This window comes from Erythrolamprus reginae, chromosome 2 (assembly GCF_031021105.1).
Source record: "Erythrolamprus reginae isolate rEryReg1 chromosome 2, rEryReg1.hap1, whole genome shotgun sequence".
Classification (NCBI taxonomy): domain Eukaryota; kingdom Metazoa; phylum Chordata; class Lepidosauria; order Squamata; family Dipsadidae; genus Erythrolamprus; species Erythrolamprus reginae.
Window position 1 is genome coordinate 23,324,690 of NC_091951.1, and position 27,538 is coordinate 23,352,227.

A 27,538-nucleotide genomic window follows, 5' to 3' on the forward strand; every position below is an offset into this window, starting at 1 on the left:
CCCTCCCTTCACTCATTCCTCTCTTACTCTCCCCTTTCATAAGTTTACTTGCTTCCTTCCTCTGTTCCTGTCCCTTCCCTCTTTCCTTCCTTCCTTCCCACCCTCCGTCCGTTCATTCACCCATTCCTCTCTTGATCGCTTAAAGCTGGTCCCTGGTGCAAAAAGGGTTGGGGACCTCTGTCCTACAGGATTGGGTGGCAGAGAAGTTGAACATATGTAAATTTAAAAGTTTAAGAAAGTTTACAAGTTAAGTGAAAGAAACTTCATTATTCATTTATATATACATGTACATTTCTTCATTAAAAACATGTCTTTCTGCATAATTTAGACTAACTTTGTGAGTTTTTTGAGGGCTGGAACCAATTAAAATTATTTACATTAATTCCTATGGGGAAAAGTCGTTCGAGATAAGAGCTGCTCGACTTAAGAGCCCAGGTCCGGAACGAATTAAACTCATATCTCGAGGTACCACTGTACTACTTCAGACAAATGGGTATCTTTTTAAACATCTTAACATCTTCTTAAAAACTTCCAGTTTTGGAGCATTCACAACTTCTGGTGGCAGGAGGCTTCATCGGCAGATTCCATCGAGAGCAAAACAGGCCTGCGGCATGTGGATGTTTCCCCCACATCCACCTGCACATTCCTTGGGGCAGGAGTTGGACCAGAGCTAACCACAACATATAGTTATCATTTTTTAATGACATAGATTTGGCTGAAATCCAAACACCTAAATATTTTACTTTCTTCGTTATCTTCATTTTTGTCATTTTTTCTAATTGTTTTATCTGAAAATATGTGATGTTTTTAGTTAATAATTGTGTCTTATTTTTATTAATTTTCAAATCTGCTACAGTCCCATATTCTTCTATTAAATCTATTAATTTTGATATTGAAGTTAACGGATCTTCTATTATAAAAGCAACATCATCCGCAAAATGCCTGTGCTTTATAAGATTCTTTTTTAATCTCTAGACCTTTAATATTATTATTTGTTCTTACTTTTATCAATAAAGTTTCTAAAGTTAAGACAAATAACAATGGTGAAATGGGGCAACCCTGTCTAACTCCTCTTTGTATTTCAAACTTTTCTGTTTGATCGTTATTCAAAATAATTTTAGCTGTTTGATTTGAATATATAGCATTGATTATATTTAAAAAAATGGTGCTGAAATTCATTTTGTTCAATAGCAGTTTCATGAAGGACCAATCAACATTATCAAATGCTTTTTAAGAATAAGAATACTAATGCCATGTTTTTCTGGATGTTGTTCATAGTATTCTAGCATGTTTATAATTGTCCTCAAATTATTTTTAATCTGTCTACCCAGTAAAAATCCATTTTGGTCTTCATGTATTATTCCATTCATAATATTTTTAGGTCTGGAGGCATCTACAGAGACAAAAATTTTATAGTCTACATTTAATAAGGAAATTGGCCTATAATTTTGAATTTTTTCCTTCTCTGTTCCAGGTTTGTGTATTAAAGTTATTAAGGCTTCTGACCAGGATTTTGGTATTTTGCCATCAGCAATTATGTTATTAAAAATCTCTAACATATCTGTAGTAAGTATATTACTATTTAACTTATAAAATTCCACTGGTATAGCATCGGGTCCGGTAGCTTTATAATTTTTCTGGTTCTTAAGTACTTGTTGTAATTTGACCATTGTAAATGGTGCATTAAGCTTTTGTTGTTGTTCTTTTGTTACTATTGGTAAAGCTATTGAACTTAAAAATTCAAAGGCCTTGTCTTCTGCTATATCTTCTTTTTGGTATAATTTTTTATAAAATTCCAACACTATCTCCTTTTTTTCATCTGTTCTATATCTAATTATGCCTTTACTATCTTCTAATTTCTTTATTATTTTAGATTCTCTATGGTTCCTTAATTTATATGCTAACCAACGTCCCGGTTTATTTGCACGTTCAAAATATTCCTGTTTGGTGCTTTTTATTTTTTCTGCTAGTTGTTCTTGTTCTATTAAGTTTATTTTGTGTTTAACTAGCTCCCTTTTCTTTTTATTCATATCATCTGCCTGGGTACTTTGTGATGCTATTTCTAAAGCTTTTAATTCTGTCTCTAATTGTTGAAGTTGGTGCTTTTTCTCTTTATTCTTTTTTGCAGTATAAGATATTGTCAGGCCACGTATATATGCTTTGGTTGTATCCCGTAAATTTTGCGGTGAAGTATCTGTATTGTTGTTTAAGTTGAAAAACATTTCCAATTCTTTTTCTAGCCAATCTTTGTATAGAGGGTCTCGCAAAATATTTCTATTCATTCGCCAATAGCTCTGTTTTTTGTTTCCTTTCCAAGTAATTGTTAGTGGATTGTGGACTGCCCAATTATTTGTTTCAATTTCAATGCTCGAAACATATTCAGAAATCTGAGTTGAAATCCATTCCATATCTATTCTAGTCCAAATTTTGGAAGGATTTAAATAAAAAGTATATTGTTTATTTGTTGGGTGGCGATCACGCCATGTATCTTGCAATAATAACTCTGAAGTCATTTTCCAAAATGTTGTTGGTAAAATTGTTTTCTTTTTTTTATCTTTCTTTTTACCTGAGCAATCCATTTGACTATTAGCTATTGCATTGAAATCTCCAATTATAACCACATTTTCAATAGATAACTCAGTTATTTTTCCGTGTAATTCTTTATAAAATATTTTTTGGTTTTCATTTGGCGCATAGATCGATATAATGACGAGAGGTCCTGTTTCTAAGTTTACATGCAAAATTAAAATTCTACCTTCTTTGTCACTATAAAGTTTCATCAATGTAAACTGCTATACCTCTTCTTTTTTTTCCGGCTAAACTAGTAAACAAATTACCTAATTTTGAATTGTATAATAAAGTTCTATTTGAATTTTTAATATGAACTTCTTGTAAGATAGTAATTTGCGCTCTTTGCTTTTTAAGTTTAGAAAAGGGGCGAGTACAAGTGCACTAGAGTGGCTTCCGTCCCCTGTCCTATTGCTCTCCTGTATCTCCTATACCTTTCTTCTATTCCTATATCTCTTCTTCTATTCTTTCATTGATTCGTTCTATTACTATATCTTCTTTTCTATTATTTCATAGATATATTTTAACCTTCATCATGTATTTTACTATGTGTATATAGATATATACCCACTAAAACCCTCATTGTGTATTGGACTAAATAAATAAATAAATAAATAAAATATCTGTTTTCTTTTTCTTGGGTGATTCAATCCATTTACATTTACAGAAAAAAATTTGACATCTGAGTACATTTCTATTTATAGTATTTTTTTTTGTTTCTCTGGGTTCTCAAAGTCTAGTGCTTAACACCAATTCTTGTTGTACTTGTGGGTTCTTTTTTCTTAGCATCTTGTGCCTCCCCCCACCCTTGGAGGTTGCCCCCTGTTCTTCTTCTCTTTCTCTAGTTTCTCTGTAAGGTTGGTCACGCCTAAACAGGTGAGATTGTTCATAAAAAGCTCTAGCTTCGTCGATGGTCTCTAATTTTATTCTAGATCCTTGCCAATAAAAAGAAACGCCTTCTGGAATCAGCCAACGAAAGATTATTTTTTCTTTAATTAAGATTCTTGTTAAGAAGTAAAATTCCCTCCGGCTTTCCCGTACTCTTCTTGGCACTTGTTTTAATATTATGATGTCTTTTCCTTTGTAGTTTACATTTTCATTTCTTGACCATTTTAAAATATCATCTCTTATAGTCTTCCTAATGAATCTGATGTGCACCTCTCTTGGTAGGTTGTGTTTTCTGGCGTAGCTAGTTTGGACTCTGTAAATTTCCTCAATTTATTTTATTAATTCCTGTGGGTCCATCTGAAAAATCTCACCTATTATCTCCGCCATTTTTGAACCCAAGTTTTCATCTTTTTCTTCATTTACATTTTGGAACCTCAACCCATGTGAGGCTCATTGTAATTCTAAATTGGCCAAACTTCTGGGTTTGGCATTCGGGAGGCCGCTGGGAAGCCCCGCCGCCCAGCTGTCACCTTTTAAAACAGCCGGGGGGCTTCTTGGCAGCCTCCCGAACGCTGAACCCAGAAGTTCGGGTTTGGTGTTCGGGTTCAGGATGCTGGGAAGCCCCCCGGCTGTTTTAAAAGGTGACAGCCGGGCGGCAGGGCTTCCCAGCGGCCTCCTGAACCCAAACTTTTGCCGAACATCCGGGTTCAGCATTCGGGAGGCCGCTGGAAAGCCCCGCCGCCTGGCTGTCACCTTTTAAAACAGTCCGGGGGGCTTCTCGGCAGCCTCCCGAACACCAAACCTGGAAGTTCAGGTTTGGCGTTTGGATTCAGGAGGACGCTGGGAAGCACCCCCGGCTGTTTTAAAAGGTGACAGCTGGGCGGCGGCGATTTTTTGCGTTGTTTTTTTTGTTGCACGGATTAATTGATTTTACATTGTTTCCTATGGGAAACAGTGTTTCGCCTTACGAACTTTTCGTCTTATGAACCTCCCCCTGGAACCAATTAGGTTCGTAAGACGAGGTATTACTGTATATCAGATAATTAAGCAATATAGTAATAAAAATAATTTTAAAAAATCAATGTTTAAACATTAACTCAACTCATTTAAAGATAAAAAGGGAAACTAATTAAATTCATACAATCATTTATAAGTCTGTTTTCGCCAACCACTTATTTATACTGTAAGGAAACAGAAAAAGAAAAGAATTAATATCAAACTGGGTCTGGAAGAAGAGGACAGGGGTTTACCAAGAAAGGGGGGGGGGGGAAACAAGTTAACAGTTCATTTTTGCTCTGTATATTTTTATATAAGAAAAATTTTCACCGGAAAAATTGTAGAAAAAAAGGATAAAAGAAAAACTTAAATCCAATCTTCAGTTTTGTACTAAGAATCCAAGCTTAAGTCAGTGTCAGAAGTCTATATGATTTCTTTTAAAAAAAGCAAAAACTAATTTTATTATAATTAGCTGTCCTTATTTGTTCATATATAATACAATTATATTCAAATTGTAATCCAAATTGTGTATCAAAAATGTCAGACTAGTAAAAAGTAAGGAATTGTTTCTTCAGTTCAAACTGCAAATACCTTAAAATAAACTTAAAATATTTTATTCCCTATAGTTTAATATATCCATAAACAGAAAAGGAAAAGGGGGGGGGGGAATCTTATGTTAAATCAAGGTAAATCCAAGTAAATCCAGGTATAGATCTAATTATGCTGAAGTGTATCTAGTGCTTTGTCTGCCCTTAAACCTTTAATCCTTTGTCTTCTTAGAAGGCTAAGTCTCCATCTTCTATAGTAATTTTCCTGTTGTTACTGTAACTACTATTGGTACATGAATCCACACAAGAAGGAGGAAAGCTACAATTTTAATCTTCAATTTCCAAGTAGGGTTTTATCCAGTCTTTATCCCCTCAGTTCTACTAAATTTAGTTGAACTTTCCAGGAATAAAGTCACAAGAAAAAGTTTATAAAACGCTCTGATGTAGTCATGGTAATTATGAAAGTGAGTGTTGTTCCGGCAAATTGTTTTAGCTTTCTTCTTCGCCTTAATTAGTCATGTAAAATGTCCTGTTTTTAATTATTTGTGTATATAATAGTCTCTTTACCTTCTTCTTCTTCTTTATTGGTCTAAACGCTCTGTCGGACTTCTTTGTCTTTTCTTACTTCCTCTTTTGACGGAGTTGCTGCTATGGCCGGGCGCCGAGCATTCGGAGCCCAGATCTTTATCACTGGCGCTGCAGGGCAATCTTACACCTTTGGGATATCGGCGGGTACCCCCCGGATGCTCAGAAGCCCCCTTTTCTGGATGGGGACTCTCCGGGTCTGATTGAATCGCTGCGGGTGTGACCGCCAGGGCAAAACAGAGGTCCGGGGACGGAGCTCCATCTCCAGGCTCCCAGTGCGGCTCGGCTGCCATCCGGAAGATCTAATTCTTTTTCTATCCATTCTATATATTGGGGATCTCGTAAAATATTTCTATTCATTCGCCAATTGCTAGGTTTTTTATTCCCTTTCCATAAAATTACTAATGGATTGTGGTCTGCCCAATTGTTTGTTTCTATTTCAATATTCGAGATATATTCTGAAGTATGTGCTGGGGCCCATGCCATATCTATTCTGGTCCAAATTTTATGAGGATTTGAATAAAAGGTATATTGTTTATTTGATGGATGACGTTCACGCCAAATGTCTTGCCATAATAGTTCTGAACTCATTTTCCAGAATGTTGTTGGTAAGATTGTTTCCTTTTTCTTATCTTTCTTTTTACCTGAATAATCCATTTAGAAACATAGAAACATAGGAGTCTGACGGCAGAAAAAGACCTCATGGTCCATCTAGTCTGTCCTTATACTATTTTCTGTATTTTATCTTAGGATGGATATATGTTTATCCCAGGCATGTTTAAATTCAGTTACTGTGGATTTATCTACCACGTCTGCTGGAAGTTTGTTCCAAGGATCTACTACTCTTTCAGTAAAATAATATTTTCTCATGTTGCATTTGATCTTTCCCCCAACTAACTTCAGATTGTGTCCCCTTGTTCTTGGATTCACTTTCCTATTAAAAACACTTCCCTCCTGGACCTTATTTAACCCTTTAACATACAAATGTTTCGATCATGTCCCCCCTTTTCCTTCTCTCCTCCAGAATACACAGATTGAGTTCATTAAGTCTTTCCTGATACGTTTTATGCTTAAGACCTTCCACCATTCTTGTAGCCCGTCTTTGGACCCGTTCAATTTTGTCAATATCTGTTTGTAGGTGAGGTCTCCAGAACTGAACACAGTATTCCAAATGTGGCCTCACCAGCATTCTATATAGCGGGATCACAATCTCCCTCTTCCTGCTTGTTATACCTCTAGCTATGCAGCCAAGTATCCTACTTGCTTTCCCTACCGCCTGACTGCACTGTTCACCCATTTTGAGACTGTCATTTGACTATTCTATTCTAATTGGCAGATTCCATTACAATTATATCTAGAGGACTACTTGTAGAGTGGCTAGGGTATTCTGGGGCTCAAAATCTGGAGAACACCAAGGTAGAAGATGGAAAGCCCACCTCTGTGAATTTCATAATCAATATACAAAAACACTACCCCAAAGTCTTTTTCAGAAATTCAATTACTTCTGTAAAAATGAAATATGCAGAACCTGCAGCTAATAACCAGAAACAGGTGGTTAAGCCCTTTTCCATTTTCCTTTTCTATTTTCCTACAAGTCTAATCCTGAGACCTGTCCAAGTAAAAAGAATGAGAATTAAGTAAAATTAAAGAAGTTAAAAAGAAAAAGAATTAAAATTGTCAATTTCTCACCTACATTCCTAATGAGAGATGAAAAATGAAATTCAACCCTTCCCTAAAGTCATGTGGATTTCCTTGAAGGAAATAAGAGATGATATACACCTGAAGATCATCCACAGACAGGACATTTGAAGGATTTCTCACCTGTGTTAGTCATCCAATATCTAATTGAGGTGGAAATTTTAAATGAAAGTTAAAGAATGTATGCATGCCAAACTCTGGGCATACAGATTCTGTCCTGGGTGAGTCCTCTGGTGTTTCACCAGGTGGGAATTCTGACTAAAATATTCACAGAATCAGGACATTCGAAGGATTTCTATCCTGTGTGAACCCTTTGGTATATCACCAGGTGGGAATTCTGACTGAAACTTTGGACAAAATCAGATCATTTAAAGGGTTTCTCTCCTGTGTGAGTCCTCTGGTGTTTCACCAGGCTGGAATTCACACTGAAACTTTTTCCACAAACAGGACATTCAAAGGGTTTCTCTCCTGTGTGAGTCCTCTGGTGTGTTACCAAGTGGGAATTGCGACTGAAACCTTTCCCACAATCAGCACATTCAAATGGTTTCTCTCCTGTGTGAATCCTCTGGTGTTTCACCAGGCTGGAATTCACACTGAAACTTTTTCCACAATCAGCACATTCAAAGGGTTTCTCTCCAGTGTGAGTTCTCTGGTGGATTATCAGGGAGGAATTCTGACTGAAACTTTTTCCACAAACAGGACATTCAAAGGGTTTCTCTCCTGTGTGAGTCCTCTGGTGTGCCACCAAGTTGCAATTCTGATTGAAACCTTTCCCACAATCAGCACATTCAAAGGTTTTCTCTCCTGTGTGAGTTCTCTGGTGGATTATCAGGGAGGAATTCTGACTGAAACTTTTCCCACAATCAGGACATTCAAAGGGTTTCTCTCCAGTGTGAGTTCTCTGATGTTTTATCATGTTGGAATTGTTAGCGAAACTTTTCCCACAATCAGGACACTCAAAGGGTTTCTCTCCTGGGTGACTTCTTTGATGGTTTAGCAGGCGGGAACTGCAATTGAAACTTTCCCCACAATCAGGACACTCAAAGGGTTTCTCTCCAGTGTGAGTCCTCTGATGGATTATCAGGGTGGAATTGCGACTGAAACTTTCCCCACAATCAGGACACTCAAAGGGTTTCTCACCAGTGTGAGTCCTCTGATGGTTTATCAGGGTGGAATTGCAACTGAAACATTTTCCACAATCAGGACATTCAAAGGGTTTCTCTCCTGTGTGGGTTCTCTGATGGATTATCAGGGAGGAACTGTCACTGAAACGTTTTCCACAAACAGGACATTCAAAGGGTTTCTCTCCTGTGTGAGTCCTCTGGTGTTTCACCAGGCTGGAATTGCAACTGAAACATTTTCCACAATCAGGACATTCAAAGGGTTTCTCTCCTGTGTGGGTTCTCTGATGGATTATCAGGGTGGAATTCTCACTGAAACATTTTCCACAAACAGGACATTCAAAGGGTTTCTCTCCTGTGTGGGTTCTCTGATGGATTATCAGGGAGGAACTCTGACTGAAACTTTTTCCACAAACAGGACATTCAAAGGGTTTCTCTCCTGTGTGAGTCCTCTGGTGTGTTACCAAGTGGGAATTGCGACTGAAACCTTTCCCACAATCAGGACATTCAAAGGTTTTCTCTCCAGTGTGAGTTCTCTGATGGATTATCAGGGTGCAATTCTGATTGAAACTTTTCCCACAATCAGGACATTCAAAGGTTTTCTCTTCAGTGTGAGTTCTCTGGTGGATTATCAGGGAGGAACTCTGACTGAAACATTTTCCACAATCAGGACATTTAAAGGGTTTCTCTTCTGTGTGAGTCCTCTGGTGTTTCAACAGATGGGGATTCTGACTGAAACCTTTCCCACAATCAGCACATTCAAAGGGTTTCTCTCCTGTGTGAGTCCTCTGGTGTTTCACCAGGCTGGAACTCTGACTGAAACTTTTTCCACAAACAGGACATTCAAAGGGTTTCTCTCCTGTGTGAGTCCTCTGGTGTGTTACCAAGTGGGAATTGCGACTGAAACCTTTCCCACAATCAGCACATTCAAATGGTTTCTCTCCTGTGTGAGTCCTCTGGTGTTTCACCAGGCTGGAATTATCACTGAAATATTTCCCACAATCAGGACATTCAAAGGGTTTCTCTCCTGTGTGAGTCCTCTGGTGTGTTACCAAGTGGGAATTGCGACTGAAACCTTTCCCACAATCAGCACATTCAAATGGTTTCTCTCCTGTGTGAGTCCTCTGGTGTTTCACCAGGCTGGAATTATCACTGAAATATTTCCCACAATCAGGACATTCAAAGGGTTTCTCTCCTGTGTGAGTCCTCTGGTGTGTTACCAAGTGGGAATTGCGACTGAAACCTTTCCCACAATCAGCACATTCAAAGGTTTTCTCTCCAGTGTGAGTTCTCTGATGGATTATCAGGGTGCAATTCTGATTGAAACTTTTCCCACAATCAGGACATTCAAAGTGTTTCTCTCTTGTGTGAATCCTCTGGTGTCTCATGAGGGAAGAATTTGCAGTGAAATGCCTCCCACAATCAGGACAGTCATACGATTTCTCCATGGTGCGAGTCCACTGGTATATCACTAAGCTGTCATTTTCACTAAAGCATTTACCACATAGGGACTACTTGTAGTAGCAATTCTGACCTGAGCTTTTACCACACTCAGATAATTAGCATAGCTGTTGTCCAGAGTGGATTCTCCCCTGCATAATCACTTGTCATTTGAAGTCTGCTTTTCTCAATATAGTTATATCTATGGAGCTTTTCTGCCACTGATGTTCTTAAGAAGGTGAAAAATATGTGTGATCCTTTATTTTGTGGTGCTTTGATTTACGCACTATTCTTCTTCTCAGGGCAAGGCCTACATTAACTGTCTGCCCCATGTGTTTATGCAACTGACCTATTCCTCCTCATCGACCTCCAGATATTTCCCTCTTTTTCTGAAATGGAAAACAATCTGCTAGGATATTTTTCTGTAATGTATATATGAGTTCCATATACTCTACGTTTTCAAGTTCGAAATCACTTTTGTGTGGGTTTTCTGATGGAAATGGAGAATATTTATATTTCTGCCTCAATTTGCTTTGCTTTTCAATGTTGCTTGTTATTCTCAGTTGTCCAGTGTGGTCTTATTGGCATCATCTTTGCCTGTAGAATTCAAAGAGAATGTAACTTTTATTGTTTGCTGCAAAGATGTGGAAAAAGAATTAAACATTACAATGAAAAAGCAAACATGGTATTATGTTAAAATAATCTGTCACATTAATTGTGACACATTTGACTATCGGGATCCAAGTCCCATTATCCGTTCAATCATGAAATTCACCTGTTGATTTGTGTCAGTCACAAATTCATGGCTCTACAGAGGATTATCATCAAATACAGTAATGTGAAAAACAAATTACATCCTCTTTCTTCAATAGCTATGAAGAGGGTAAGTAGTAGCCGAGTGCTGCTAATTATTCTTATTATTTATTAGATTTGTATGCCGCCCCTCTCCAAAGACTTGGGGTGGCTCATAACAATAATAGAAACAATATAACAGTGAAACAAATCTAATATTAAAAATAAAACATATATAAAACCCCAGCAATTAAAACCATATCCACACATACATACCAAACATAAAATATAAAAGTCTGGGGGAGGATGTCTCAGTTCCCCCATGCCTGGCGATAAAGGTGGGTCTTGAGTAATTTGCGAAAGACAAGGAGGGTGGGGGCCGTTCTAATCTCTGGGGCGAGTTGATTTCAGAGGGCCAGGGCCCCCACAGAGAAGGCTCTTCCCCTGGGGCCCGCCAAACGACATTGTTTGCTCGACGGGACCCGGAGAAGGCCAAATCTGTGGGACCTTCTCGGCCACTGGGATTCCTGCGGTAGAAGGTGGATCCAGAGGTATTCTGGTCCAATGCCATGTAGGGCTTTAAAGGTAATTACCAACACTTTGAACTGTGACCGGAAACTGATTGGCAGCCAATGCCACGGAGTGTTGCAGAAACGTGGGCGAATCTAGAGAGCCCCATGATGGCTCTCACGGCCGCATTCTGCATGATCTGAAGTTTCCGAACACTTTTCAAGGGTAGCCCCATGTAAAGAGCGTTGCAGTAATCAAACCTCGAGGTGATGAGTGACTGTGAGCAGTGACTCCCGGTCCAGGTAGGGCCACAACTGGTGCACCAGGCGAACCTGAGCAAATGCCCTCCTTGCCACAGCGGAAAGATGGTGTTCCAATGTTAGCTGTGGATCGAGGAGGACGCCCAAGTTGTGAACCCTCTCTGAGGGGGGTCAATAATTCCCTCCCCGGGTAATGGATGGACAGATGGAATTGTCCTTGGGAGGCAGGACCCACAGCCACTCCATCTTGTCTGGGTTGAGTTTGAGCTTGTTGACACCCATCCAGACCCAAACAGCCACCAGGCACTGGCACATCACTTCCACTGCTTCGTTGATTGGACATGGGGTGGAGATGTATAACTGGATATCATCGGCATATTGATGATACCTCACCCCATGCCCTTGGGTGATCTCACCCAGCGGTTTCATGTAGATATTAAATAGCAGGGGGGAGAGGACTGACCCCTGAGGCACCCCACAAGGGAGCAAACTAGAGGTCGACCTCTGACCCCCCACTAACACCGATTGCGACCGACCGGAGAGGTAGGAGGAGAACCCCTGAAGAACAGTGCCTCCCACTCCCAACCCCTCCAGCAGGCACAGAAGGATACCATGGTCGATGGTATTGAAAGCCGCTGAGAGGTCAAGAAGCACCAGGACAGAAGACAAGCCCATGTCCCAGGCCCGCCAGAGATCATCCATCAACACGACCAAAGCAGTTTCCGTGCTGTAGCCGGGCCTGAATCCTCACTGCTGAGGACCTAGATAATTGGCTTCTTCCAAGGACCGCTGGAGTTGGACCGCCACCACCTTCTCAACAACCTTCCCCATAAAGGGAAGGTTGGAGACTGGGCGGTAGTTATTAAGCATGGCTGGGTCCAGGGAGGGCTTATTGAGGAGGGTGCGCACAAGTGCCTCCATATAAGGAGCTGGAAAGGACCCCCTACCCAAGGAAGCGTTGACAATCTCCTGGACCCAGCTCCGTGTCACCTCTTGGCTGGCCGAAACCAACCAAGAGGGACACGGATCCAGTAAAGAGGTGGCAGAAATCACAGCTCCAATGGCCTTGTCCACTTCATCAGTTGTTACCAAGTCAAACTCCTCCCAGACAGATGCACAAAGACGTTTAGCCCCAGTCACCTCGACTGACTCGTTGTCAGCCGATATTGCTAGACAATTGGAGTTGAAGTCCGCCCTGATCTGAGCGAATTTATCAGCGAAAAACGAGTTAAATTCCTCGGCACTGCCCTGTAAGGGCTCCCCAACTCCCCCCTGATTTAGAAGGGAGCGAGTCATCCTAAACAGAGCGGCCGGGCGGGATTCCACTGATGCAATCAAGGTGGCATGGTACGCGTATCTTGTCACCTTGAGCGGTACTGTGTAGGTCTTAATAAAAGCTCTTACAAGTGTTTGATCGGATTCAGACTTACTCTTTTTCCATCGCTTCTCTAGACGTCTCTTCTGGTGTTTCAACTCCCGGAGCTCCTCATTGAACCGTGGAGCTCTACGGGGTCTAGTGCCACAGAGAGGTCACAATGGCGCAATTCGGTCAAGAGCCTCTGCTGCAGCCTTGTTCCAGGCCTCAGCAGGAGACTCTGCTGAGCTGTGGACAAGTGAATCAGGTAAAAACCCCAAGCACCCTGTGAAAGCCCTCAGGGTCCATTAGGCGTCTGGGGCGGAACCTCCTAATTGGTTCCACCACCCTGCGGGGGAGGATTGGAGGCAGGAAATCAAGCCGCAGTAGAAAATGATCTGACCATGACAAAGGCAATGTCTCTAAGCCCCTTAGTCTCAGATCATTACTCAATTGCTCCGAGAGGAATACCATGTCGTGTGTGTGTCCCCCTTGTGAGCCCCCCTTGGGTCAGGACCATGGTTGTCATGGTGGCCATGAACTCCTGTGCTAGTCCAGAGGAACTGCCGAGCGACGGCAGATTGAAGTCCCCCCAGGACAATAAGTCCGGGCAACTCCACCACCAACCTGGCCACCTCCTTGAGCAGCACAGGCAGGTCTGTTGACACGCAGCTGGGAGGCAGGTACATGAGTGACAAGCCCATCTGAACCCCTAAGTCCAGCTTCACAAGGAGGGACTCACAACCCGCAATCTCAGGGGCAACGAATCTACGCAGACGAAGGTTCTCCTTGGCTACAATAGCCACTCCTCCCCCCCTTCCCTGGGGTCGAGGCTGATGCCATACCTGAAACCCAGCTGGGCATATTTCCGAGACAGGGACTCCTCTGTCAGTCACACATGCCAGATCGGCCTCCTCATCCAGGATCAGATCCCGGATGAGGAGAACTTTGTTTACGACCGATCTGGCATTGAGTAGCAGCAGCTTGAGCCAGGGCCTGGATTACACTCGTCACCAGTACCCCAGGATGAGCTCACGGGACCGGAACATCGATTTTTGGAGAGATTTGGGGCTAGAAAGGAAGCTTTTGGGGCAGCGATTTTTGGAGAGATTTGGGGCTAGAAAGGAAGCTTTTGGGGCAGCGATTTTTGGAGAGATTTGGGACTAGATAGGAAGCTTTTGGGGCAGCGATTTTTGGAGTGATTTGGGGCTAGAAAGGAAGCTTTTGGAGCAGTGATTTTTGGAGAGATTTGGGACTAGATAGGAAGCTTTGGGGGGAGCGATTTTTGGAGAGATTTGGGACTAGATAGGAAGCTTTTGGGGCAGCGATTTTTTGGAGAGATTTGGGACTAGATAGGAAGCTTTGGGGGGAGCGCTTTTTGGAGAGATTTGGGGCTAGATAGGAAGCTTTGTGGGGAGTGATTTTTGGAGAGATTTGGGGCAAGATTTTTGGAGCCCTCCTTGAGCCCCCCGGCATCACACCTGGCACTCTACTGATGCGGGAGCCTCCCCAGCTAATAAATCAGCAAAAATAAGACCAACCAAAACACAACTAAATACAAAAACAGCACTCATCGGCAGCACTCATCAACTACTCCACTACCAGCCTCCTACCATGCAGAACAAACCACGCATTCAGAGAGAAGACACTCCTACTACTCACATGGAAGACAAACCCACCACACACAAAGATGACAAAGCTGACTTCCTAGTGAGTTGCACACAGTGCTCCATGGATACACTCCTATCCTCAAACTTCCAAAACTTCACTTGCAACAAATGTAATCCAATTACTTGAGGAAAAAATAGAAAACCTAGAGAGAAACCTCAAAACCCTGCAGCACCAACATCAAAACAAGAAAGACCAATATACTCCCAACACATCCAACACCACAGAAGAGCACATCGGAACCAACCCCCCCCCCCCCCGAGGTTGAAAATGACTGGACACACATCACCTAAAGAAGAAAAAAACAAACCATCCTCAAACTCCCACCAACTCCAACCCACCTCCTTCCAACCCCAGTGCCTACAAGTAACAAATATGCAGTACTCCTGGCACAAGAAAATCAACAAACACCTGACAAGGAGCCATCAAGAACCAAGCACAACAATACAACACCATCAAACACAGTCATAACAAAGGCTAGCCCCCCTCTCCCCAACCCAACCAAAAAGAAAAGTAGAGTGGTGGTAATTGGTGACTCAATTCTCAGGGGAACTGAACCTGCCATCTGCAGACCGGACAATCAATCCAAAGAGGTGAGCTGCCTCCCTGGAGCCAAAATCTCTGACAAAGCGCTAAACCTCACAAAAATCCTAAAGCCCACTGACTACTACCCCCTACTGGTGATCCATGCAGGAACAAACAACACAAGGAAAGACATGAATCAAATTACGAAAGACTATGACCACTTGGGCAATACAGTCAAAAAGATAGGGGCACAGGTTGTCTTCTCCTCTATTCTACCCACAAGAGGACAACATCCTGTCAGAGAATAGGCGTTGATTGCTTACCTGAACGCCTCTTCTCGTACGGTGAGCGGGTACAGCAGTCACATGGGTTGCTCATGTCCAATCCGGTGGAACTGAGCCTAGTGTTAAAAAAGCTTGCTGGATCCGCCCCTTCCCCAGAATTCGCGAATCCATAGACTAGGCTCAGCTGTGAAGCTCTGTAGTGTTCAACTCTCATTGTTAGAGGAAGAAAGGTTATAGGAAGGTAAAGAAGACACATACAAGGGCGGGAAGTGACTGCTGTACCCGCTCACCGTACGAGAAGAGGCGTTCAGGTAAGCAATCAACGCCTATTCTCCGTACTGAAGGAGCGGGTCCAGCAGTCACATGGGACATACCCAATAGATGGTCCCTAGGGTGGGATTAGATTGCTATCGTGAGAGATAACGGATTGGAGTACCCTTCTGCCGAAGGCAGCGTCCGCTGAGGCGTAAGAATCAATTTTGTAGTGCCTGATGAAGGAATTTGGCGAGGCCCAAGTGGCTGCTTTGCAGACCTCCTCCAACGGGGCTTGAGTCGCCCAAACAGCCGAAGTGGCTGCGCTCCTGGTGGAATGCGCTGTGATGTTCCTTGGAACTGAGAGGGCGGCCGATTCGTAGGCCTTAGATATAGTCCCTCTGATCCAACGGCCTATCACTGTAGAAGACACTTTGGCCCCCATGACTCTGGGATGATAGGCTATAAAAAGTGCTTCCGACCTCCGAAAGGGTCCTGTGCGTTGGATATAGATCCTCAGCGCTCTAATGAGATCCAGGGTGTGCCATCTAATTGCCAAGGGATGGTCCCGTTGGAGACAGAAGGAAGGTAAGACAATATCCTGGGTCCTGTGGAACATGGAACTGACCTTGGGTAAGAAGGTGGGGTCCAGTCGCAAGACTACCTTGTCCTGATGAAATTGGCAGAGGTCCTGCCTGATTGAGAGGGCAGCCAACTCCGAAATGCGTCGGGCAGAGGTAATAGCCACCAGGAATGCCACCTTAAAGGATAGGTACCTGAGGGACGCCGATTTTAAGGGTTCGTATGGTGCCTGCGTGAGGGAATGGAGAACCCGTGGCAAATCCCAGGATGGATACCTGTGGACCTTGGAAGGTCTGAGGTTGGCTATACCCTTGAGGAATTCCTGAACTTCTGGAAAGGAACGGAGAGGCTGTCTGCGGGGCCCCGCTAGGACAGAGGAAATGGCCGCCAGATGACGCCGGAGGGTGCTGGTGGAAAGTCCTTTATGGAAACCTTGCATAAGGAAGGAAATGATCCTGTGTATGGGGATGCACAGGGGAGAGAGACCCTCCTGTAGACACCACTGGTGAAACTTGGACCACGTATGGTCGTAGATTCGATTGGTCGAACCCCTTCTGGCCTTTAAGATGACCTCCACTGTATCGGGGTCGTGTCCACGCAGTTCTAGGTCTCTCCTGATAACAGCCAGGCGGTGAGGTGGAACCACTCCGGGTCTGGATGGAATGAGGCCCCCTGCCGCAGCATATCCCCCGAAACGGGGAGTCGCCAAGGGTCCTGGATGGACAACTGTTGGAGATCCGCGAACCAGGGCCGGCGGGGCCAATGAGGGGCGATTAGGATTACTCGGGCCCTCTCGGTGAGGACCTTGTGAATCACGTCCGGGAGAATTGGAATTGGAGGGAATGCGTACAGTAGGCCTGGAGGCCATGGGCTCCGGAGGGCATTGATTGCTTCCGCTCCCGGGGATGGAAATCTGGAAAAAAAGCGAGGGAGTTGGGCGTTCGCATTGGTCGCGAAGAGATCCAGAACTGGTAGGCCGAATCTGAGGCTGATTTGATGGAACAGGTCCTGATGGAGATTCCACTCTCCGGGGTCTATCGTTGCTCGAGATAGCCAATCCGCCTGGACGTTGAGGCTCCCCGAGATGTGGTCGGCTAGGAGCGACCGAAGATGTTTTTCCGCCCAAAGGCCTAACTTGAGGGCCTCCCTCATGAGGGCCTTGGATCTCGTGCCCCCCTGTCTGCAGATATGACTTTTCGTGGCGATGTTGTCGGTGAGAATGAAAACATGCCGGTTGGGGATGCGAGGAGAGAATTGCTTCAGAGCCAGGGAGACGGCTCTTAACTCTAGCCAATTGATTGGCTTGGAAGCTTCCTCCGGGGACCACGTGCCCTGGGCTATCATCCCCTGGGCGTGGGCGCCCCATCCCGATAGACTGGCGTCTGTGGTGATGACAAATTGATCCGGGCACCTGAAAGGGGATCCTTTGTCCATGGCCGGAGATTTCCACCACTTGAAGGATCTGCGAACAATTGGTGGAATGACAATGCGACGGCTTGAGTTGCTGTGCCCCGATCTCTGAAAGGGTAATAGGAGCCACTGTAGTTCCCTAGCATGAAGGCGAGCCCAGGGAATGATGCCTATGCATGACACCATCTTACCCAAAAGGGAAGACAGGGATACTATGGCAACTGAAGGTTGAGATAAAATGCATGAAATTAACTCCCCTATACTGATTTTTCTCTCAGGAGAGAGAAAGACCTGGGAGGATTCTGAATTAATAACGGATCCCAGGTGTAAAATGGATGTGGAAGGTTGGAGATGACTTTTGTCAAAGTTGATGGAAAAACCATGGTCCTGTAGAACTGACATGGTGACAGAAAGGTCTGTTTTCACTTTCTCTAGGGAGTTCCCATGAATCAAAATATCATCAAGGTAACATAAAATGTGGATGGGAGACGCCCGGATATAGGCCGCCAGAGACCCCAAGAGCTTTGTAAAGACCCGAGGGGCCGAGGAAAGGCCAAATGGCATCGCCCTATACTGGAAATGCCTGCCCTGAAAGGAGAAACGTAGAAATTTTCTGTGGCATTTGGCTATAGGGATATGGAGGTAGGCCTCAGTGAGGTCTAAAGAGACCATGAAATCTCCCGGGTGGAAGGCGGCCAAAATGGATGATAAGGAGTGCATCTTAAACTTCCTATATTTGATGAATAGGTTCAGCTTCTTTAAATCCAAAATAGCTCTCCAACCTCCGGAGGATTTTGGAACCATAAATAGGATGGAATAAAAACCTAGACCCTTCTGACCGGGGGGAACCGGTTGAATGGCTCTGATGGACAATAAGTGGGAAATGGCCTCCTCCATACGGTTACAATCTGAGGAGGACCTGGGAGAAGGGCAGGAAATAAAACGTTTCGGGGGGGGAGAAGTAAATTCTAAAAGAAGGCCTGTTTGAACAGTGTCAATGACCCAGGGGTCCTTGGAGGTGAGACGCCAATTAGAGGCGAAATGGGCTAGACGGCCACCTATGGGAATCGAGGAAAAACTATCATCTAGGTTTTTTTGAAGCCCTGTTAGAGGACGCTCCCCTTTGGAAGCGAAAACCTCTGCCCCTGGAGTTCCTACCTTGGGAACGAAAGCGGGGGGAATACTGACCTGGAGATCTCTGATAGGAAGCCGCTTGATCTTGCTGACGCCCTGGGCGACGAAAGGACTGCGTTTTGGTAGCCTTTTTGGTGATTGGACCCAATACTTTCTTCTTGTCCGTGGTTTCCGTGAGGAGTGGATCCAGAAGATCCCCGAAAAGAAGGTCGCGCTTTAAGGGACCCAGAGATAACTGCCACTTCTGACGTACTCCTGCTTGCCAAGGGCGAAGCCATAGGAGTCTTCTTGCCGTTGTAGAAGCTGCAATAGACTTAGCAGAAAATCTAGTAGATTGTAAAGTGGCATCAGCCACGTACTGAGCAGCTGCAAAGACCTTGTTGAAGTCTTGTTGACCTCTCAAGTCATCGGGAGGAATATGCTGTTGAAGTTGGCGAAGCCACAGAAGCATGGCTCTGGAGAAAAAGGAAGCCGCTGCAGAACTTTTAATGGCCCAGGAATCTGCGGTGAATCCTCTTTTGAGCATCTGTTCAATCCGCTTGTCCTCTGGGCGGAGGACTTCCTCTGCTTCGCCTGGCACAGCCGCCGCCGAGTGAAGGATCTTGACAGGTTCATCCGGTTTAGGAAAGGAAAGGAGCTCCTCATAGGAAGAGGAGAGTTTGTACAACTTTTTGTCCTTGGTTGTGGGATTGAGCCCCGAGGCTGGGAAATCCCACTGCTTAAGTAAGGCATCTTTAAACAATTTAGGCATAGGAATTACCTCATTATCCTCCTGTTCCTCTGTGAAGTAAGGTAAATTCTCCTCCGGGGGATCAGTGGATGTGGAGGCCTGTTTCTCCTGGGCCGCCAATCCCGTAGAAATTCTAGCTTTGAGGAGGAGAGATTTGAACAATTGAGAGGGAAAAATAGTAATTGGAGAAGGAACCTTTATTTGGGATTCCTCATCATCTGAGAGGCCTTGAAAGGGATCCTCATCCTCCTCCATATCCTCATATTCGTCCTGAGAGGAATCTGATTCATCCTGAATAGGAGCTCTAACCGTTGGGGAAGAACCCAAGGGGCGGGAGGGACGAGGAGAAGGAGGAGGTAAGGGAAGCGCATTGATGGTAGAGAGTTTAGCATCAATGGCCTTGGATAACACAGAAAAAATAGATTGGAATTCAGGAGGTAAACTGGAAATATCAGCAGGAATGGCAGAAGAATCCCTGAAGGCCTGGGAGGATCCTGGCTGGGAGGAATCTTCAATAATATCTGGTTCCTCTGGACCTACTCCCCATAGGTTAGGTTGGGGTCTGTCTAGGTTTGGCTCATCCAGAGATAACACAGGGACCCCAGAAGGAGGCAGATAGGAAGCCTCTGGGGGGTCATGACTACTGAGTACTTGGGCCTGTACTTTCAAACGCTTTGCTGATTTGTCATGAATTTTTTGTAGGGCTTGGTCCCTTCTCTTCTCAGCCCTGGTGACTTTGGTCGAGGGGCGGGCCCCTGGAGAAGAGGAGGTCGAGGCCTGGGGGATACTGGTAATCTCATCGCCTGTAGGCCTGGCCTCTCTGGGACCTTGAGTGGTGCCTCTCTTGGGAAAAGTAGCCATAGTCTGACAATTAACAGAAGACAAGGCTGAGCCAATAACTGAATAATTAGGGAGAAGAATTTCAAAAACTTCCCAAGAGGAATGGATCCTGCTCCGAGGCCTCGGAGCTGCTGAGACTTGAGGGCAATCTGGGCAAACCCAGAGTTCGTGTCCCCAAATACAGCGTGGCCAGCCTCCCTAAACTTTAATTAAAGTAACCAAGGCACTCTGGTTGGAGGCTTAGCCGGTGGAGAATTAAGCCTGAGCGTCCCAAAGCCCACTCCGGGATCCAAGCGGTGGACTGAGGCCTACGCGGCTGGCAGAAGGCCAACACGAGAGGCCTAAATTTAAAAAGGGCGCGAAGGCCTTCGCGCCGAAAAATCGCTCCGTAATAGACTTCTTAAAGGGGAAGCGATCGACTAAGTCCAGGAGACTAAAACAAGCGTCTCACTCCGCAGGAGGTATTTCTTAAGCCCTTTAACAATAATACTATAATCAATCAATGAAGCAATACTTGCACCAAGACCTCCAGGCCAAAGGATTAAAGGAATCCACAAGCGGCAGCGGGGATCGTAAACGGCAAAACAGCCGGGGGAAAACGAAACCGCAACTTCTCCCAAAGGAAAAAAGCCGAGCCACAAACGGCTGGCGCTATTAGTGCAAGTAAACAAATAAGGATAAACAATTCTTACTACTTTTGAAGGAAAGATCGAAGGGAAGGTGTTAGAATGTTGAACGAGCTATCACAATACAACCGCAGGATATGCGAACTGAGCGAATTCTGGGGAAGGGGCGGATCCAGCAAGCTTTTTTAACACTAGGCTCAGTTCCACCGGATTGGACATGAGCAACCCATGTGACTGCTGGACCCGCTCCTTCAGTACGGAGAACGCAAAATCCCACAAATAAACCTCTGGCTAAAGAGATGGTGTCGCCAAAATAACTTTGGATTCCTTGACCACGGTCTACAATACCTTCAAGAAGGGCTCCTAGCAAGAGACGGGCTACACCTTACCAGAGCTGGAAAGAACCTCCTTGGAAATCGACTAGCCCAACTTATCAGGAGGGCTTTAAACTAGAACTGAGAGGGGTGGGTGACCAAAGTAAGAGACTGAATAATGAACAAAACAAGAAAGGGGTACAGGTTAAGCCCACAAATAAACCAGAGGATAAAAAATGTCCACCCAGAATTGGACACAAACACCTAAAATGCCTGTACACTAATGCACAAAGCCTGGGGAACAAACAAGACGAACTAGAATTACTAATACATGAGGGCCAATACGATCTAATTGGTATTACAGAAACATGGTGGGATGAATCACACGACTGCAACACACAGATAAAAGGCTACAATCTCTTCAAGAAAAACAGGTCAAACAAAAAAGGAGGTGGAGTTGCACTATACGTAAAAGATCACTACACCGCCACTGAGCTATATCAATCCAAAGAAGATAACCCCCTAGAAATCATATGGGTTAACATAAAAGAAAAAAAGGGCAATGTTACAATTGGAGTATACTACAGGTCACCAAACCAAACAGATACAATGGATAACCTCTTTACAACCCAACTATCAGCAATATGCAACAAGCACAGCACAACAATAATGGGGGACTTTAACTACCCCGACATTAACTGGAAAACAAACTCAGCACCAAGTGGAAAGTCTGACAAATTTCTCACCAGTCTCGCCGATAACTTTCTAACTCAAAAAGTGGAAACAGCAACCAGAGGGACTGCAATACTAGACCTAATTATAACAAACAGGGAAGAAATGATAGAGGGAATAGAAGGAGAAGGGACGCTAGGAGAGAGTGACCACATCATCCTAAAATTCAACATTGTGCAATCACTAACTACAACACCCAACTCCATTATAGTCCCAGACTTCAGAAAAGCGGACTTTTACAAGCTCAGAGCGAACCTGAAAAATAAACCCTGGAAGGAACTTCTAAAGAGTAAATCCACACAGGAAGCCTGGGAAGCCCTAAAAAACACTATCATTGAGGCCCAAAACGATTCAATCCCCATGAAAAAGGAAAGCAGAAAAACTTTAGCATGGCTAAACAAGGACCTCATAGACACAATTCAAAGTGTTGGTTATGACCTTTAAAGCCCTTCATGGCATCAGACCAGAATATCTCCGAGACCGCCTCCTGCCGCACGAATCCCAGCGACCGATTAGGTCCCACAGAGTGGGCCTTCTCCGGGTCCCGTCAACTAAACAATGTCGGTTGGCGGGCCCCAGGGGAAGAGCCTTCTCTGTGGCGGCACCGGCCCTCTGGAACCAACTCCCCCCGGAGATTAGAACTGCCCCTACTCTTCCTGCCTTCCGTAAACTCCTTAAAACCCACCTCTGCCGTCAGGCATGGGGGAACTGAAACATCTCCCCCTGGGCACGTTTAATTTATGCATGGTATGTCTGTGTGTGTGTCTGTTAGCATATGCGGTTTTTAAATATTTAAATATTTTAAATTTGTCTGATTGCTTATGATTGCTTATGATTTGTTTCTACATGTTGTGAGCCGCCCCGAGTCTTCGGAGAGGGGCGGCATACAAATCTAAATAATAAATAAATAAATAAAACGTAAAAGGGGAAAAAACCAAATACAATAAATGGAAAGAAGGAGCTCAACATGAACAATACCTCGCAATGAAAGTTAATGACAACAAAAAAAGTTTCTTCCATCACATAAACAAGAAGAAGAAAGTCAAGGAAACAGTCACTATACTAAAAAATAAAGATGGTAATGAAATCACAGACAACAGAGATAAAGCACAGCTGCTCAATGTCTACTTTACATCAGTCTTCACACATAAAGGAACCAACCAAGCAAGCTACAACTTAACTGCAATAAACAGCCCCAGAATCGAACTCAACGCAGATAAAGCTACTATTAGGGACTACTTGTGGGAGCTGAATGAGTACAAATCACCGGGACCTGACGGGCTTCACCCCAGAGTCCTAAAAGAACTGGCAAGCACCATAGCGGAACCTCTTCTCCTCATCTACCAAAAATCTTGGGCCACTGAAGACCTACCAGATGACTGGAAACGAGCTGATGTAGTTCCCATCCACAAAAAAGGTAAAAAGACGGATCCAGACAACTACAGACCTATTAGTCTGACTTCAATACCTGGAAAAATACTGGAGAAAATAATAAAAACAGCTTTGCCACTACCTGGAAACAAACAGGATAATATCCAACAGCCAACACCGGTTTGTCAGAAACAAATCATGTCAAACCAATCTCATATCCTTTTTCAACACCATAACCAAATCAGTAGACCAGCGCAACATAGTGGACCTCATATACTTAGACTTCAGCAAAGCTTTCGATAAAGTTGACCACAATCTCCTAATCAACAAATTAGAAAAAAGCGGGGTAGATTACAACACATGCAGATGGATTAATAATTGGCTGACCGACCGCACCCAACGAGTTGTCCTCAATGGTTCCAAATCCACATGGAAGAAAGTAGGCAGCGAGGTACCACAGGGTTCTGTCCTGGGCCCTTTGCTCTTCAACATTTTCATCAATGACCTGGATGAGGGAATAGAAGGGCAACTAATCAAATTCGCAGATGACACCAAGCTGGCAGGGGTAGCCAACACCCTTGAAGACAGGCTCAAATTACAGAAAGACCTGGACAGACTAACACAGTGGGCCCACACCAACAAAATGATGTTCAACATCGACAAAAGCAAAGTCCTTCACCTAGGTAAAAAAAAACCTGGACACACATACAGCCTGGGAGAAACCCCTCTCAGCAGTAGCGACGGCGAAAGAGATCTCGGAGTCTTGGTGGATAATCAACTAAACGTGAGCCAACAATGTGCAGCAGCAGCCAAAAAAGCCAATACAATCCTAAGCTGCATCAACAGGGGAATGTACTCCAAGACCAGGGAAGTCTTAATACCACTCTACTATGCCCTGGTTAGACCACACCTGGAGTACTGTGTTCAGTTCTGGTCATCACACTTCAAAAAAGACATTGAAACTCTGGAGAAGGTGCAGAAAAGAGCAACCAAAATGATCAGGGGTCTAGAAACCAAGACTTACGAAGAGAGACTGCGGGAACTGGGCATGGATAGCCTAGAGAAAAGGAGGGCCAGAGCAGACATAATAGCAGTCTACAGGTATACGAGGGGTTGCCACAGAGAGGAGGGGATCACTTTATTCTCCAGGGCACCGGAGGACCGAACGAGGAACAACGGCTGGAAGCTGACAAAGGAGAGATTCAACCTGGAAATAAGGAAGAACTTCCTGACGGTCAGAACGATCAACCAGTGGAACAACCTACCAGCGGACGTTGTGAACTCCAATACTCTGGACATTTTTAAGAGGAAATTGGACTGCCATTTGGCTGGGATGCTATAGGGTTCCTGCTTAGGCAAGGGGTTGGACTTGATGACCCGCATGGTCCCTTCCAATTCTAACAATAAATAAATAAATAAATAAATAAATAAATAAATAAATAAATAAATAAATAAATAAAACAGGGGATCGCTTTTAAGCAGCGATCCCTTCTTCCTCCAGAACTAGCCCTGTTATTTCCGCCATATCTACCTCTCCCCAGCAAAACTGGAATATTCTGGCCCTCCGCCACCCCAGAGATAGATGCCCCCCTCCCTCCTGTCTCTCCATCGCTAGGTAGGCTAAGTTCAGCATTCACACTATACATATCATCCCATCCACCCCACTCATTAATTTCATACAAATCAGCCCTCCCACCCCAATTTTCCAACCTTGGCCCTCCCCCCTCGTTCAATTCACATATATCATTCCCACCATTCCACCCTTGCCATTCATCCATCTTTAAAAGTCCCCACAATAATTTTATTAAAAGAAATTAATATAAAGCTAAAAATTCATATTAATTATTAAAATATATATTAATTATTAAAAATATAGGTAAGAAATGTTTCAACTGTTCAGTTAATTAATCAATTCAGCCAAGTTCATATCGATAACGTCTGATCCGAAAGAGTTCAAAGGATGTATAATGTTGTTAGTAGGACAAAGTCTAAATCCTGGGTATAATGAATTGTTCTTGATGAATTATCATCATGCAGAATGCAGCTGCGAGAGCAATCATGGGCTTCCCTAAATATGCCCATGTCACACCAACACACCACAGTCTGCATTGGTGGCTGCCGATCAGTTTCATGGCACCGGGCCAGATTATCTCAGGGACCGCCTTCTGCCGCACGAATCCCAGCGACCAGTTAGGTCCCACAGAGTGGATCTTCTCCAGGTCCCGTCAACTAAACAATGTCGGTTGGCGGGGCCCAGGGGAAGAGCCTTCCCTGTGGTGGCCCTGGCCCTCTGGAACCAACTCCCCCCAGAGATTAGAATAGCCCCCACCCTCCTTGCCTTTTGTAAGCTCCTCAAAACCCACCTCTGCCGTCAGGCATGGGGGAATTGAGACACTCTTTCCCCCTAGGCCTTTACAATTTTATGCATGGAATCAGATCACAGAGAAGGAGAGGAAGGTAGTGCTGTTTACTTTTTGCATTTGCATTTTATGAATTCAAGGAGAAGGGGCATTTATAACTGGCTGTTACAGACAATTTTATTAGCAGTTTGTTTTCAAACACAGACCAATCAGATTAGGCTGGGGCAGGATTAGACTGGGAAGTATAAAAGGCAGGAAAAAGCCATTTTAATTTGCACTTCAGATCACAGAGAAGGAGAGGAAGGTAGTGCTGTTTACTTTTTGCATTTGCATTTTTTGAATTCAAGGAGAAGGGGCATTTATAACTGGCTGTTACAGACAATTTTATTAGCAGTTTGTTTTCAAACACAGACCAATCAGATTAGGCTGGGGCAGGATTAGACTGGGAAGTATAAAAGGCAGGAAAAAGCCATTTTAATTTGCAATTCAGATCACAGAGAAGGAGAGGAAGGTAGTGGCCCGCGCGCCTAATGGCGCGCGAATCATATAACTATAAACCAAAATCAGCAAAGTTTGGTAGCAATAGGGGTTGTTGATTTTCCTGCTAAGTACTTGTATTTCAATACATTGTTAAGATGACTGGTTTGGTGCAGTGTAACACTTGTTTGGCTGTTGTCTTCCGTAGCACCTTGTGGAACTTGGGGTACTGCCCTCTTTGCATAAGGACATCTAGGTTAGATGGCGAGATCTCTAGATTGCAGTCCTTAGTTTGTAGCTTGCAGTCAGAAGTGGAAAGATTGTCCCAGCCACGTGCTGTAATGCAGCCATGTGTCCAGCCTCCACTTCCACAGCGCCCCCCGAGGAGGAGGCCTGTGTGGACAACTGTCGGTTCAGGAAGATTGCGTGCAGTTGAGCAAAAACATAGCAATTTTGGTCTCTCTGTATCGAATTCCTATAGTGTTCTTGCGGATTTAAATAGTAAGGATGTTGGAGATATTAGCAAGGTCCCTCAGGCAGAGAATGAGGGGATGTTCAAAGGGGAAGTTGTCGTAAATGTCACCAAACCATCAAGTACAGTTAGTAGAAATAAAAAGAGGACACATTTTCTTGTGGGTGATTCGACCGTTAGAGGTGTTGATTTGGGACAGAGCAAGGATGTGGTTAAGGTGCTGAGGTGTCTCCCAGGGGCCACTGCCAGCAGGGACAGGAGGCGGATTACAAACATTGTTAAGACTGTGAGTAAAGGTAATAACGTTGATGTGGTGGTGCATCTTGGCACAAATGATTTGTCCCAGAGAAATGTTAATGTAGTAAAAAGAGATTTTCAAAGTCTAAGTGTGGAGCTGGGTAAAATAACTGATTCAGTGACTTTCTCAGAGGTGTTACCGGTTTGTGGCCAAGAGGATAAAACAACGTGTATCAGAGAGTTTAATGTGTGGTTAAGGCAGTGGTGTAAAGCTGAAGGTTTTGGCTATGTAAGTCATGATGTCAGTAGGTGGTCTAATAGGGAGTTGTTTAAGAGGGATGGTTTGCATCCATCATACAGAGGTACCCAGGTGCTCGGTGAGGAATTCAGAACTTTTTTGGACAGGCATTTAAACTAGGTAAAGGGGACAGAGATGTAACTGATGTGGGTGATTTCTGTCCCCGACCAATGAGGATAAAGCAGTTTTTGGAAGCTTATGAAAAGGGAGCTGCAAATAATATAGATGTAGCTGTTGATGATAAGGGGCAAACTAATAACGAAAATAATGTTCTTCGGGTAATGTGCACAAATGCTCGAAGCTTGAGCAACAAGCTCTGTGAATTAATGGCCATAATATCTAGAGATAATTTGGACCTGGTTGCCATAACTGAGACATGGTTTAAGGATTCTAATGAATGGGAAATATCCATACCAGGATATACACTGTATAGGAAGGATAGAATAGAGAGAAGGGGAGGTGGAGT

General features: G+C 44.0%; 1 pseudogene; it reads right to left on the reverse strand.

Moving 5' to 3' along the window:
- The window catches only part of LOC139159966 (zinc finger protein 208-like), a 74,464-nt pseudogene that overhangs the window by 27,209 nt on the left and 19,717 nt on the right, over positions 1-27,538 (reverse strand).